General features: G+C 42.8%; 1 protein-coding gene across 2 annotated transcripts in view; it reads left to right on the top strand.

The window, feature by feature from the left end:
- The window catches only part of SDK1 (sidekick cell adhesion molecule 1), a 489999-nt gene that overhangs the window by 439639 nt on the left and 36677 nt on the right, over window positions 1–13683 (top strand). The gene's annotated exons all lie outside the window — the stretch shown is intronic.

Here is a 13683-nt window from a genome sequence, read left to right as displayed (position 1 = left end):
TGCCCCGGGTTTTGATAAATAACCCCCAACGTTTATTACCTTGAACAAAAATTAACCGGGGAGGGAGGGAAGGGGCATCACATGACGCAGGTTTTCAGGTTTATAAATAAGGTACAGAGGGGAATAAAATGATTGGCGATGGAGTCGCTGGTCTGGCGCTCGGTGGAGAGCGGACACAGTGAAATTTCCCCCGATTAAAAAGGTGGTTGCTAAACGGAGCAGTCACCTCCTTTAGATCTTAGTAGAGGAGAGGTAGTCAACACCAGAAACCATTGACAATGGCTTGGAATAGACTTTTGAGGTTCTAGGATAAAGACGCTGGTTTCCACTGCACTCGCGATCAAAAAGTATCCCCAAGGTGACATTTAAATCAGTTACTGTTGCGGAGGTGGAAAAGTTACACAACGTGTCAGGGGGTCCCCTTCTTCAGGTGATGTGTTCTCTCGATTCTCCATTCCTGCGCCAGACAAATACAGAACGTATGCGAGTGCCTTTATCCATCTGTAAACTACAAGGCTTGGAATAGACACGACAAAGACGACATTGTCACCCCATATTTGCTAACCAGGTGTCTTCCAGTATCGAAAGGTGTCTTATGGCAGAGCACAGCTTAGTAAATATGCCCAAGCATCCCTTTGCTCATGTGTGTAATAAGAACAGGGGACAGGGGAAATCCAGCAGGACACAGAGCGTGACAGAGGAATGAAGAAAACAAACTTCTGTGCAAATAAACTAAGCTGCTGAACTGGAAATCATAAAGTCCCAAACTTTATTCTCCCGTTCTAATATCCGCCTCATAAAATGCCTCTCAGAAGTGAAGTAATTGATGTGTTTCAGGTAAGAGGTTAGCTTTGCTTTGTTAGCACTCCATGTCACCGCATGCTGGAACCTCACTTAATGACTGATCGTTTCATTCAGCGAGGAGACCCTGTTTAATTGTCTGTGAAATCAAGCTTTTGTTTGGTGCGGCATGTTCTCTAACACCTGAGTGCCGTTCTGAGCTGAAGAGGAATAAATTGTGTATGAGCCGGCTCTGTCTGCGAGGAGACAGCAGCGAGCGTCCTCTGTTCCTATTAGATGTTCAGCCTCTGATGGAGTAATCTGACAGCAGAAGATGAGGTCAGCTTAGCGTATTAACAAGAAATAGGGACTCTCCAACGTGGAATGAAGCATTTCTGAGGAAAGAAAGAATAGTCGTTTTTTTCCTTAATTCTGTTCTCTTGTCAGCTGAAGATTGGATGAATTTGCATACGTATTTATTTTTGCATAGCACAGCCACTGTTAATAGCATTATACTGTACATGGTAGTCCGGCATAATGACTTACTGCCCCTTACAGTGTAATATTCAGTATCTGGGAAACGGGAAGACACACTTACCCACATGAAGCTGCGATTTCCAACCACAGAGGGCAGTGCAAGGAATGTGTGGATAATTCACTAACGAATCGGTGTATCAGGGTAATATTGACATTTTGCAATAAGTGACAATAAAGGTATTGAATGTGTGATTTTCATCACAGAGTTGCACATCCCTAACATGCAGCTCTAACTCAAGTGCACCGAGTTCCCCAGAAATGACTGGTTTCTTCCACTGCAAATCTGAATTCAAACAGATTTATGTACCTGTTTATTTTGCAGAGATTAGATTTTACAGGAAACAAAGTGACATGTAGTTTGCTGGTTGTCAGTGGCAGTGATTGGCAAACCCTTAGTCCAGGGGTGGGCAAGGACCACCGACAGGTCAGGTTTTCAGGCTATGCCTGCTTCAGCACAGGTGGCTCAGTCGACCGGGGTGCCACTGATTGAACCACCTGCGCTGAAGCAGGGATGTCCTGAAAACCTGAGCCATTGGTGGTCCTTGAGGACTGGAGTTGCCCACCCCTGGGCTACAGGAAGATGTAGGGAGGAGTTATCCCGATGCCCTCATTACATTGAGATGTATCCCATTCTTTCTAACTCCATTGTACATTCTGCAATATTTCCCAGAGGGAAAAGGCCCCTGCAGAACAATGCTGGAGCTTTATTTCCACAGAGGTTACAGGGACATCAGAGATAATTGGAGCAAAGCAGAGTTTCATTTGTCTCTAACCTGACTCCTGCTCGGATTTGCTATGTTAGATCTCTCGAAGGGCAGGAGGCAGGTTACAGCCCCCTGGTTCTTTTTCTGCAGAGGTGATGGGAGGATGGAGGTGGGGGGGGAGGAGGAGGAGAAGTCTAAAAGGACAGCTCTTGTAGAGTAACAAATTGCACATGTGGTATAAATAGTCACAGCCCAAGCTATTCATCCCTTGCAGTTAGACCTGTCCCTAGGTTATGTGCACACTTAGGCAAGAACTATAAGGCTGCCCTTTTTTTAATCTCATCACATGTAGCAACCGCGGGCTACCCACATTCTCACCGCTGTTTTCCTTTATTTATATATATTTTTGGGTTATAGGATTGAAGCAGGGGGTCTCCGGAGCTGAACTGTGTTAATTTCAGCTCTGGGGCCCCCTTCTTCCCGAGATACTGACCTCCATAGTGGGTGCCGGTAGCAGCTCTGGCTGGGATCTGTGGGGCAATCGAAATGGCTTTAAAGCTCCGGCGACATGCAGCCAATAGGAAGCTGTTACATCATCCCTCAAGACTTCCTATTGGCCCGTGACCGGGAGCTTTAAACCTGCGGATCTGCTACCAGCACCCCCCTATGGCAGTGTTTTCCGAACCTCTCCTTGGGACCCGCGGCCACACCAGGTTTCTGAGACAATCACCTAACATTCTATTAACATGCAAAAAAACAGGTGCATTCACCTGGATGCAAGTGCATTGGTTATTCCCAAAACCTGGAGGAGAGGTTCGGAAAACAATGCCCTATGGAGGTATGTATTTTTGGAAGCAGGGGGGTCCCCAGAGCTGAAATTAATGGGGTTCAGCTCTTGAGACCCCCTGCTTCCCACATGGGGAAAGCTTTTTGGAGGGACGGGCATGCTTTGTAGCGTTGCATTGTGCACAGTGTTGTGCAGAGAAGTTTGCAGATACAGTTGGTCCCTACCTCAAAAAAAGCCTACAATGTAATTTTGTGTCGTAATGCCCCGAGACTTGGGGCAGGAATGGAGTTCTTGAGCAGTAAATAGCAATGTAGCTACAAAAGACATCTTAACTGAAATTCATTATAGGCTTGTTGCATGTCTTAACCATAGCTTTGTCTTGTCAAATCCATTTGATATACACATTTGTTATGTTATAATCTTGCAAAATAAAGTTTTCATTTAATTCATTAAGACAATCACCCTGCGTGTACCCATATTGTTTTGTCCATTAAAAAAATATATATCTATATATATCTATATATATAGATATATATACTTCCTTCAAATCCTTATCTCACTGCCTCAAAGTGGCGGAAAAGTGACAACTAGTGTTCAATAAGATGCATAGTGGCACTTGTGCCGGTAGGTTTCGTTGATGCTATGAAAGCTAGAACAATATACCCGGCTAAAGTGGAAAAGCTACTTACCAACATGCAAATGAGGCCGGCATGGCAAGCAAGTAAGTCCTCAAGCCCCAAATATGGAGTACACCAAAAAGTAATGTCCCTCATTCTCCGGGGGCTGGAATGTCCCTGAGCTTGACAGCGTTCTGGGAGAATGTATAAAGTCAGAGGGTGCTAAGAATCCCCGGCGGGTCAACAAAAACATTCAAATCTAAATCTGGCTACCTACAACTGCGGTACTCTCTCCAGTGAAGCAGCACTGCAAGAACTGGAAGAAGGACTTGAAAAGATGAAATTGAATATTGTTGGCCTTTGTGAAGTACATAAGAAAAAAAGATGAAGATTGAGCTCAAAAGCGGAGACCTCTTATATTATGGAGGTACAGAAAATGGAAGAATCAGGGACACAGGCTTCATCTTTAACAAAAGATGTGGAAACATAGTGGAATGTGAAAGCGCATCCGAAAGAGAGCCAGAATTGTCATTCAGTTGACAAAGAGATACAGGCTTCAAATAATCGAAGTGTAAGCCACAACATCAAGTCACTTCTATCGTGAATTCAACCAACTTAATAACAAAGTAAATGTTCACCTCAGGATTGTTATGGGAGATTTGAATACAAAGATTGGTACCCATCAGAAACACGAAGCATCAGTTGGTAAGTACGGTAACAGGTATGAACGTGGGGACAGATTGGTAGAATTTACAAGAATCTGAAAACTTCTACATCATGAATTTCTTCTTCAAGAAGAATCCAAATAGAAAATGGACATGGAGTGGGCCCAATGGAATCAAGAATTAAATTGACTATATCCTAACTAACAGGAAACACGTGATTGAAGACTGCACAGTCCTTAACCATTTTGATACAAGGAGTGATCACTGATTGGCTCGCTGCAAATTACACCTGATTGCAAAGATGGAAAGAAGAAAACTGATTAAAAAGAAGACAAAAACATCAATAACCTCCTGAACCACAGCAGAGATTTTCAACTAGAACTGAAGAATCACTTCAGCGTGCTCAAAATGCATGGAGATACTTTAACAAACAATTCTGAATATTGTAGTTGAAAGCACAGAAAATAATGGAGGAATCATTAACAAAACACAGTACAAAAAAATATTTGATGAGACAAAACAATTACTGAGGAGATGATAAGAAATGAAACAAGAACAAGCATTGAATATGCAGAGCAGTGCAAGACAGCTTTGTCGCGATCGCTGGAAGTCATCTCAATTTGATTTTTCCAGTGACCGTGGCCTGCAGTCACCGTCGCTTCTCCGGCACTATAAGCGTAGCCTAACCTTCCACTGTGCCTCAAGAGGATAGTTTTTGACCAGTGTATTCTGCCCAAGCTCACGTATGGATGTGACACTTGGACTCTAGATGCGAAGATAATTCAGAAACTTCAGACATCTCAAAGAAGTACTTAGAGATGCATGTTGGGTAGCACCCGAAGAGACAGAGAAAAGAATTAATGAGTTCAAAACTAAACAAAAGTATGTGACATTATCACAAGAGTCAAGTAATGGCAGTGCGCCGATGGGCCATTAGCCTCTGCAGAAATGTCACTGAAATGTTAGCAGCATGTATGCAACATGTACCTGGATCTTGTTGGTTATAGCCCCAAATTTAAGGCAAGTGTTAGAATACTCGTCGGCGCACCTGTGTGTGTGTATGTGTATATATATATATCTATATATCTATATAGATATATATATAGATATATATATATAATCTAATAACTATGAGCCTCATTATTTGCCTTCAAATTCCTAACTGTACAATAAGGGTCAAGCAGAATGTGATTGTAGTTCTAATGAACAGAATTTGTGTTTGGATTCTTCGCTCCATAGTGTTTTACTCTCAGAACAGTAAGACCCGCGCTCTCTGGGATAGTGAGCTGCTCACATCATAAAAATGGTCTGAGGTTTCCTTTAATATAACATCCATCAGACTGCATGACAGCCATAATACATGAGGTCTGTCATTTATCACTGAACGATTTAGCTAGGAGACCATTATCTCTGAGGGCTGAAGGACTTCATGATTGTAACCCTTTCCCAGTTATCTTATTCAGTGGTAAGTGGCAATTCTCCTGTAGTATAATTTAGCCCTTCAGAGTTATGCTGGCGTGCAGCAATTGTAACTTTTATAAGGTTTGGTCACTTTAAATAAGTACAATCAAAATCAATAACTGTTTGATCTCTGACTTAAAGATAACATTTAATGGGAAGCACAAATCGTCTGAAGTATAAAAACAGCAATCCCCACTACTCACCATAACAAATAAATCTTTTGTTTCATTTTATGCTGTGAAGTCATTTGCTGTTGTGTTTTAGTGATGTCCCTTTTTAAGCTGTGCAGTTGAATTCTGGAGCTATCCTTTGCTGAAAATGTGCCTCACAGGGACATTAAAATGCCTCCTGCCATCCACACACAGCAGAGGTTCCCATCCTAGCAGCTAATGCCCGTAAAATAATACACAGCCGAAAACTCTGCCAAACAAAAGTTGTATCATCATGAAAAGTGAGAAATAGAACAGCACAAAATATAATAGTTTATGTTGTGACTAATTTAGGGGGGGTAGTTGGGGGGGGGGGTTCTGGTTCATACATTATGGGATCTCAGACAAAAGGAAAGGGTGATTCTCAGATCTGTGCTTCCTACATACAGTAGCTGTTATTCCAGCAGAAGAGAGCATGTTGGAGAGGTTTTTGGATCAGAATGTAAACATTTTATTTAATATCCGTCTGCAATCGGAATGTAAAATGCCTCGGCGTTGGGAGCACACGTTGTTCTAGTTTTTCTTGACAGATTGAATGTCGCACTCTGGCACGCAGAACCTTTTTCTGATTCTTAATTAAAACATATTATTTAGTCCCAATTTAAAATGTGCACTTAAAAAGGAGAAATCCAAGCGGGAGACTATTTATTTATTTTTAAACATAGACTTGAAGCAGGGGGCTCCGAAGCTAAACCTCATTAACTTCAGCTCCGGGGACCCCCTGCTTCCAGAGATACTGACCTCCGAAGGGGGCGCCGGTATCTCTCTGCTTTTCGAAGCTCCCGCGTCACGTGGGCCTATAGGAAGCCGCACCTGATGACGTCACAGCTTCCCATTGGCCCGCAGGGAGCGGGAGCTTTGAAACTCCGCCGTTACGTGATCCCTGCTAGCCGAGCGGAGCGGCTACCAGCATGCCGTACGGAGGTCTGAATCTCAGGAAGCAGGGGGTCCCTGGAGCTGAAATTAACGGGGTCCGCTCCGGTGACCCCCCCCCGTTTCAATCCTATGTTAAAAATACATTTTAAAAATCGTCCACTTGGATTGTCTCTAGAACCAAATAAATGAACCATTTTTCCGCCTGGGTACTGGAGACAGTAATTGTGCCTCATTTGGTAAATTCACTTAGCTTCTATCAATCTGAAGGGCAGTTTTACATTTGTCATATTTGTGTATGTTCAGGTTCTGTGGACGCCACATTAGCTCTGCATAGTCCCGGATATATTTTTGTTACCAAGGTGTTTTATTTGACTTTTTGCTGTATTATTCTGCCTTGATTTTGCCCTCGTCGGGTTACGGGGGAAAGAGATTCTGTAGAGAGATGGACGTTACTAGACACACTTCTAGTTACGGTTTTATGAAATGTCTGCTTGTCACGTATTCGTGTTTCTGTCTGAGCTGGAGAAAACCAGCGTGGAACTCAAATAAATCCGGTGGCTACATTTAAAACAAAAGCTGGAGGAGTGTATACAGTATCATTTTAGAGAGAAACAAAAATTATAATCTGATAGATTCTGTATAGTGGTGGCACAATGTGTGATATCTCACCAAGTTCAGTATGGACGATACCATGGATTATAGAGGATGCATCAGTACCACTAAGTATGTGGATTGTATCACCACCACAGAGTATTTAGGATACCCCAATATCACTTCATATGGTGGTTATATCCATATCAGTGATTAGGAAATATACAATAGTATCACAGAATATGGAATATACACCAGTATTACGGAGTATGAAATAGTCACCAGTGCCCCTGAGAGCAGTCTGCTGGAGACTTTCACATGGTCAGCTGCTTCTGTCTGAGTTTGGTTCTAAAAGGTTGCACAGTTGGGAGTATTGTATCTGTCTGACGGCTGGGATTATTCAGCCTGAAACAGCACATATGTGCCACCTTGTGTTGCCTTCGCTTATTACGAGAGGTTGCGTTAAAAAAAAATAGGGATGAAATAATTAAACATGGGAAAGGTCCCTAATGAGAAACATTAATACTCAATCACAATACCATTCATCACTGCGATACCCGTGAGATTAATGATACATTAACAATACATTAATGATACATCCCTCCTGTCTTGTCCAGAGGCGTGAAAAACTCGAAATGTAGAAATAATTAACGAGCAACATCAACGTTTTTCCATGTATGTTGAACGAGAGGGTTTGATATCAGGTTAGGAGACTCGATGCATTTACGTGTTCTGTATGTCTGTCTATAAAGACAACATGACCAGAGAGAGGTGACATTTATATAGGCTTCTATATATCATTAAGCCTTAAAGACCCCCTCCGTCTGGTCTAATTTGTGATAACTAAACCCGAGCCAATACCAGCAAGGAGCAGACGCCATTTGCAACGGGAAAGAAAAGTAAATTGTTTGTCATGTATGAGTGCACATGGCTGGGAGATAATATAGTTACGTTACACTAGCAGCCGCCCGCAAAGGCTGCTGGTTATATCTGTGATAAATCATTTCATTGTGATACATGCAGCGCTATATATGTATTGTTAGTGCGGATGTGCTGTATACATAGTTATAGGGGGGAGGTGGCTGCACGCTACATTTTTTTTTTTTTCAAATACCCCCTATACGTAACAGACTGTATACGTTGCGATTGGATTGAAGAATTTGCATCACATTTGTAGCCCGGGCTCACAAGATGCTGTGAGCCAAATCTGGTGGCGATGTATCCAACTGGTGGCGAAATCGTCGTGTCAGAAGTTAGCTGAAAATGTACCAATGTCATATTTTTTGAGACACTTTTTTTATACCAGCTAATATTTATAATTAAAAAAAAAGCAGAAAACCGCAAAAGAGCTTATTGTGAATTGTCCTGGCTTTACAAACGGCTATTTTCCTAAAACATTGGGGAGTCTCCCTCAGCGCCCTTCTATTTACCTTTGCATTGGGGCTTGTAGGTTGCTTTTTCTGTTTGGCTTTATTTGTGCTTTGAAATAATATATTTGTGATTTTTTTGCAGTGTGGTTGTGATGTGCGTTCTTGTACTTGGCGGTGTTCCTTGGGGACTGTGTAGGTTTTGTATTTGGCGGTGTTCCTTGGGGACTGTGTAGGTTTTGTATTTGGCGGTGTTCCTTGGGGACTGTGTAGGGGGTCGTGCTTTGCACCCACCTTCTTTTCCTTTCTCCAGCCGTTACTTTTATTCCTACATGTAGTTGCGCTGCTTAGTCCCCCGCATAGATTTATTTGCTGACTATTAACCCATTCAGTGTTACTACACTGCTCCTGAAGTAGTGTTACTGTAGAGACTCCTTAATCGTTTCTCTGGATCACTCCCAACAGGTAGACTGCAAGCTCTTTAGGCCAATCTCGTTCTGCTGCTTTTATGTCTCTATTGTCTGTATCTTCCAGTATAATGCATGTGTATACATTTTAGAAGTTGGGTTACCAACACCTGACACCACCCTCTGTGGGCCATGTAACTCCTGAAGTGCCTTTTTGCATCTGGGCATGTAACACATCTTTTAGTGTAATCTGTTGTGTTTACATAGGGATAAAAGTGGAGATACTTGGCATGTTTATACAGTGCATAGGTTCTCATTATCGTTATACAGTGCAGCTTGTATGTTGTATGTTACTATGTAACTATGTTCATTATCATGCGCTGGAAGTGTATAGAGATACTTATTATCATTATACATTGCAGTATGTTCATTATCGGGCTGGAAGGGTACAGAAATGCTCATCATTATACAGGGCATGATGTTCATTATCGGTGTGGAAGTGTATAGAGATACTCCTCATCATTATGCAGTGCAGTATGTTTATTATCGGCTGGAAGTGTATAGAGATACTCCTCATCATTATGCAGTGCAGTATGTTTATTATCGGCTGGAAGTGTATAGAGATACTCCTCATCATTATGCAGTGCAGTATGTTTATTATCGGCTGGAAGTGTATAGAGATACTCCTCATCATTATGCCGTGCAGTATGTTTATTATCGGCTGGAAGTGTATTCTGCTTCTTGCGGATTTTCAGGCCTGTTTTATATCGGTCTAAGACATTTGGTCGCGACCAAGTCGCTGCCGTTGTATAGCCGCCACTCACCTCGCCACAGGGACAGCTCTCCGCTGCCAAGGTAAACCCCTAACTTTACTCCTTACCCTAAAAAAACCTAATCTTAACCCCCAGATCTAACGCTACAATCCCTTAACCTAATCCCTACCCTAAAAACCTAACCCTTTACCCTAATTCCCTAGCCTAAAAACCTTAACCCCTTACCCTAATTCGCTACCCTAAAAACCTAACCCCTTACCCTAATTCCCTACCCTAAAAACCTAACCCCTTACCTTAATTCCCTATCCTAAAAACCTAATCCCTTACCTTAATTCCCTACCCTAAAAACCTAACCCCTTACCTTAATTCCCTACCCTAAAAACCTAACCCCTTACCTTAATTCCCTATCCTAAAAACCTAATCCCTTACCTTAATTCCCTACCCTAAAAACCTAACCCTTTACCTTAATTCCCTACCCTAAAAACCTAACCCCTTACCTTAATTCCCTATCCTAAAAACCTAATCCCTTACCTTAATTCCCTACCCTAAAAACCTAACCCCTTACCTTAATTCCCTATCCTAAAAACCTAATCCCTTACGTTAATTCCCTACCCTAAAAACCTAACCCCTTACCTTAATTCCCTACCCTAAAAACCTAACCCCTTACCTTAATTCCCTACCCTAAAAACCTAACCCCTTACCTTAATTCCCTACCCTAAAAACCTAACCCCTTACCTTAATTCCCTATCCTAAAAACCTAATCCCTTACCTTAATTCCCTACCCTAAAAACCTAATCCCTTACCTTAATTCCCTACCCTAAAAACCTAACCCCTTACCTTAATTCCCTGCCCTAAAAACTTAATCCCTTACCCTAAAACCTAACCCCTAACCCTAAAACTTGTATCCTTAACCCCCTACCCTAACTGCTAAAATCCCTTAATGTACTTACCTTATTGGCACAATGGTCGGCGGTTCAGTGTACAGGAGCGGCAAAACATCCGCCACCAAATGTCTGATTCCAATTTTTTATAAGGTATGAACAGTGTAAATACTGGAGGTGGTGTTAGATGGAGGTGTGCTTACAGTGTAAATACTGGAGGTGGTGTTAGATGGAGGTGTGCTTACAGTGTAAATACTGGAGGTGGTGTTAGATGGAGGTGTGCTTACAGTGTAAATACTGGAGGTGGTGTTAGATGGAGGTGTGCTTACAGTGTAAATACTGGAGGTGGTGTTAGATGGAGGTGTGCTTACAGTGTAAATACTGGAGGTGGTGTTAGATGGAGGTGTGCTTACAGTGTAAATACTGGAGGTGGTGTTAGATGGAGGCGTGCTTACAGTGTAAATATTGGAGGTGGTGTTAGATGGAGACGTGCTTACAGTGTAAATACTGGAGGTGGTGTTAGATAGAGGCGTGCTTACAGTGTAAATACTGGAGGTGGTGTTAGATGGAGGCGTGCTTACAGTGTAAATATTGGAGGTGGTGTTAGATGGAGACGTGCTTACAGTGTAAATACTGGAGGTGGTGTTAGATAGAGGCGTGCTTACAGTGTAAATACTGGAGGTGTTGTTAGATGGAGGCGTGCTTACAGTGTAAATACTGGAGGTGTTGTTAGATGGAGGCGTGCTTACAGTGTAAATACTGGAGGTGGTGTTAGATGGAGGTGTGCTTACAGTGTAAATACTGGAGGTGGTGTTAGATGGAGGTGTGCTTACAGTGTAAATACTGGAGGTGGTGTTAGATGGAGGTGTGCTTACAGTGTAAATACTGGAGGTGGTGTTAGATGGAGGTGTGCTTACAGTGTAAATACTGGAGGTGGTGTTAGATGGAGGTGTGCTTACAGTGTAAATACTGGAGGTGGTGTTAGATGGAGGCGTGCTTACAGTGTAAATACTGGAGGTGGTGTTAGATGGAGGCGTGCTTACAGTGTAAATATTGGAGGTGGTGTTAGATGGAGACGTGCTTACAGTGTAAATACTGGAGGTGGTGTTAGATGGAGGTGTGCTTACAGTGTAAATACTGGAGGTGGTGTTAGATGGAGGTGTGCTTACAGTGTAAATACTGGAGGTGGTGTTAGATGGAGCGTGCTTACAGTGTAAATACTGGAGGTGTTGTTAGATGGAGGCGTGCTTACAGTGTAAATACTGGAGGTGGTGTTAGATGAGGTGTGCTTACAGTGTAAATACTGGAGGTGGTGTTAGATAGAGGTGTGCTTACAGTGTAAATGATGGAGGTGGTGTTAGATGGAGGTGTGCTTACAGTGTAAATACTGGAGGTGGTGTTAGTTGGAGGCGTGCTTACAGTGTAAATACTGGAGGTGGTGTTAGATGGAGGTGTGCTTACAGTGTAAATACTGGAGGTGATGTTAGATAGAGGTGTGCTTACAGTGTAAATGATGGAGGTGGTGATAGATGGAGGCGTGCTTACAGTGTAAATACTGGGGGTGGTGTTAGTTGGAGGCGTGCTTACAGTGTAAATACTGGAGGTGGTGTTAGATAGAGGCGTGCTTACAGTGTAAATACTGGCGGTGGTGTTAGATGGAGGTGTGCTTACAGTGTAAATACTGGAGGTGGTGTTAGATGGAGACGTGCTTACAGTGTAAATACTGGAGGTGGTGTTAGTTGGAGGCATGCTTACAGTGTAAATACTGGAGATGGTGATAGATGGAGGTGTGCTTACAGTGTAAATGAGGGAGGTGGTGTTAGATGGAGGTGTGCTTACAGTGTAAATACTGGAGGTGGTGTTAGTTGGCGGCGTGCTTATAGTGTAAATACTGGAGGTGGTGTTAGATGGAGGTGTGCTTACAGTGTAAATACTGGAGGTGGTGTTAGATGGAGATGTGCTTACAGTGTAAATACTGGAGGTGGTGTTAGATGGAGGTGTGCTTACAGTGTAAATACTGGAGGTGATGTTAGATGGAGGTGTGCTTACAGTGTAAATACTGGAGGTGTTGTTAGATGGAGGTGTGCTTACAGTGTAAATACTGGAGGTGGTGTTAGATGGAGGTGTGCTTACAGTGTAAATACTGGAGGTGGTGTTAGATGGAGGTGTGCTTACAGTGTAAATACTGGAGGTGGTGTTAGATGGAGGTGTGCTTACAGTGTAAATACTGGAGGTGGTGTTAGATGGAGGTGTGCTTACAGTGTAAATACTGGAGGTGGTGTTAGATGGAGGTGTGCTTACAGTGTAAATACTGGAGGTGGTGTTAGATGGAGGTGTGCTTACAGTGTAAATACTGGAGGTGGTGTTAGATGGAGGCGTGCTTACAGTGTAAATACTGGAGGTGGTGTTAGATGGAGGCGTGCTTACAGTGTAAATATTGGAGGTGGTGTTAGATGGAGACGTGCTTACAGTGTAAATACTGGAGGTGGTGTTAGATGGAGGTGTGCTTACAGTGTAAATACTGGAGGTGGTGTTAGATGGAGGTGTGCTTACAGTGTAAATACTGGAGGTGGTGTTAGATGGAGCGTGCTTACAGTGTAAATACTGGAGGTGTTGTTAGATGGAGGCGTGCTTACAGTGTAAATACTGGAGGTGGTGTTAGATGAGGTGTGCTTACAGTGTAAATACTGGAGGTGGTGTTAGATAGAGGTGTGCTTACAGTGTAAATGATGGAGGTGGTGTTAGATGGAGGTGTGCTTACAGTGTAAATACTGGAGGTGGTGTTAGTTGGAGGCGTGCTTACAGTGTAAATACTGGAGGTGGTGTTAGATGGAGGTGTGCTTACAGTGTAAATACTGGAGGTGATGTTAGATAGAGGTGTGCTTACAGTGTAAATGATGGAGGTGGTGATAGATGGAGGCGTGCTTACAGTGTAAATACTGGGGGTGGTGTTAGTTGGAGGCGTGCTTACAGTGTAAATACTGGAGGTGGTGTTAGATAGAGGCGTGCTTACAGTGTAAATACTGGC

This window comes from Ascaphus truei, chromosome 11, assembly GCF_040206685.1.
Source record: "Ascaphus truei isolate aAscTru1 chromosome 11, aAscTru1.hap1, whole genome shotgun sequence".
In the NCBI taxonomy this organism is placed as follows: Eukaryota; Metazoa; Chordata; class Amphibia; order Anura; family Ascaphidae; genus Ascaphus; species Ascaphus truei.
Note: the sequence above shows the minus strand (reverse complement) of the source record. Positions and strands in the feature narration are given on the sequence as shown.